Here is a 2,866-nt window from a genome sequence, read left to right as displayed (position 1 = left end):
AACAAAATGATTTGCCGTTATCAATTATTAAAAAAGTTTGTAATGATAAAACAAGTTATAAGTCATTTACACATATTTAAACGTGAGTATACGTAAAAAAAACTGGAAAAAAGGGAACATGTACGTGTTCGATGTAGCTGTTTGCTTTGCCTTTCATGGAGCAAATGATTATGAAAATCTCAAATTCGATGTCCTTCTGTCTTGTCTACTCATAGTTAAGCAACTTGATTCAGTTTCCCTGGCGCAACCCTTCCTAAAATTTCTTTATCAATAAAATGAATAGGACGATCACTTATTATTTAGTGCCTGATTCATCGAACATAGTACAAGGAGCTGCTTCTCTAACAATGTTTGATACCCTTTCAAATTGAATGTTGGATATACATTCATACATTAAGTCGTCGATATTATCACTAAACTCTTGCGTGGACGAGATCGAAGAGATAGTGCTAGAAACAGCTAACTAATTTGTTGCATGCTGGTTCAAATTTATGAAAGCTGTAAATTTTCAAATCAGAAATGAGATTCAAGCATTATTAGGTTTAGATCATTTCATACCGATTGAAGAGTTGTTTTCATATAGAATGTAGGATTGTTTCTTAGCTGCTAAATACACTTTGAATTATCTTATTTCACATTTGATAGATCAAATTAGAATTGTTTAGCAAAGATAACACAAATAATTTTTTCTGTATGACCTAAATTCGAGAATGACTACACTTTGGATATTAAGTTAAAATTAATGCTTAATTTTGATTATGTATAAGTTCAATTATGTATTAATCAAGTCCTATAAAATAATGAATATTTTAAATTACATGAATTTATCAAATCCAAAAATATTTTTGTTAATTTATATATTTCTCTTGTCTGTGCTATAGTCTATGTTCAAGGATTGTGGCTACTTTTCTCAACAATATTGTCTTCAAGATTCAAACCATGTTCTTCCTTAAAAATATAATGTGTCTAATCATTGCACTCAACACTTTATACAAATATAAATAAAATTTTATGAATTAAAACTTAACTTTCACTCGGAATCGAAATAATTGGAGATGTTGGTTGGATACAACTTATATCTATATCAACATAAATGAAAAATTCTAAATTATTGGAGATGCGGAATAGAAGTGAACTATATATAAAAGGTCCTACCGGGAGTCGAGCCCAGGTTGCTGGATTCAAAGTCCAGAGTGCTAACCACTACACCATAGAACCTTATAGCCATTGGCCTCGATTTATATTATTTATTTTTAATAAAATAAAAGATCAATCGTTCCACCCTGACAAGTTACTCATTTTGGTAACAAAAGCTGGAATTCGATAAGATCTTGGGGTTGCAGGGGGAAGCTAGTTCTTGCTGGCAAATCTGTTAGGATCGCGAATACACCCTACTGCGGGGCGAAAAAATAAATTTTATCAACCACAAGTCATGGTTTCATGTGCGAGGAATGAATCGGATTGAAAAATATAAAAAAGAATATATGTATATATATAAAGGACATGATAAATTTGTTTAAATTACACGAGATAATGGAGAAAATACCGTTGATGAAATAAAACAGTTTCAAGATGCATTGTGGGTTTCTCCAAAAGAAGTTTTATGAAGGATTTGAATCTAAATTAAATGAAATATCTCCTATAGTCATTAGTTTACACTTACACCTTCAAAACAAATAAATTGTGTGCTATTCGAAAAATCAAAATCTAGAGTATGTTTTGAGATAGGATCATATATTAAGAACAATGCTCATAGAGTACTTTGCAACATGTGCAAAACATAACAAAGCAAGAGTATAAAGAGTTTCCAGAGCATTATATATGGATTAAGAAAGTAATAAACTATCAAAATAGTCGTTTTGTTTGCTTCGGATTACATTTTAGTCACCTATGTTTGAAATGTTACATTTTAGTCACTTATATTATCATTTTGTTACGAAATGGTAACTCTATCATTAATATCTGTTACCTCCCAAATGATAGTCTGATGTGGCAATTAAAATGGGTTTAAAATGCTAACGTGGATGTCCAGCTGGGATGAGAAAAGGTTTTTTTTATAAAAATAGAATACAAAATTTGCCCTAAAACCCAAATTATTCACGCTGTACATCCCAAAATTTTGTATTCTATTTTCATAAAAGAATTTAAGTTTTCTCATCCCAATTAGACATCCATTTTGGCATTTAAAATACATTTTCACTTCCATGTCGGACTGCCATTTGGGAGGTAACAGATCTTAACGGCAGAGTGACCATTTCGTAGCAAAATGATAACATAAATAACTAAAACGCAACATTTCAAACATAAGTGACTAAAATGTAACTTAAGGCAAATAAAAGTTACTATTTTGATAGTTTACCCATAAGAAAACACAAGAATGGAGAGAATAATGAAGTAGAGAGTTCATTGATCATATAAATAGTGCTAATCCAGAAGGTGAAAAATTCTACCTTAGATTATTGTTGAATCATGGTACGGGTCCAACTTTATTTCAAGATTTTTTAACCGTAAATGGTTCTTCATATTTATCATTTAAAGAAGTTGTAGAAAATAGAGGAATTTTGAAATCAAACTAGAGCACATCACATTGTTGAAATGAATCAAACGAGAGCACATCACATTGTTGAAATGAAGCAAGTACATATCAAATGTCACAAAGACTTGGAAAATGATTTGCAGTGATATTGAAACATTGTGAACAAGGAAATGTAAGAAGACTATGGGATGTATACTTTGATGTCATTTCTGAAGATTTTTAAAAGATACATGCAAATGGCGAGGCTACAATTAAATCAAACACTTTAAAAAGTATCAACTATTTCTTAGAAGATAAATAATAACAATAATACCCTTATTTATTTTAATA

General features: G+C 30.3%; 1 non-coding gene across 1 annotated transcript; it reads right to left on the bottom strand.

Annotated features, from left to right (window-relative positions):
* Positions 1–1,146: 1,146 nt before the first annotated feature.
* Positions 1,147–1,218, bottom strand: TRNAQ-UUG (transfer RNA glutamine (anticodon UUG)). Its single transcript has one exon. It is a non-coding gene; the product is annotated as a tRNA-Gln (tRNA).
* Positions 1,219–2,866: the final 1,648 nt, after the last annotated feature.

This window comes from Gossypium hirsutum, chromosome A02, assembly GCF_007990345.1.
Source record: "Gossypium hirsutum isolate 1008001.06 chromosome A02, Gossypium_hirsutum_v2.1, whole genome shotgun sequence".
NCBI lineage: Eukaryota > Viridiplantae > Streptophyta > Magnoliopsida > Malvales > Malvaceae > Gossypium > Gossypium hirsutum.
Note: the sequence above shows the minus strand (reverse complement) of the source record. Positions and strands in the feature narration are given on the sequence as shown.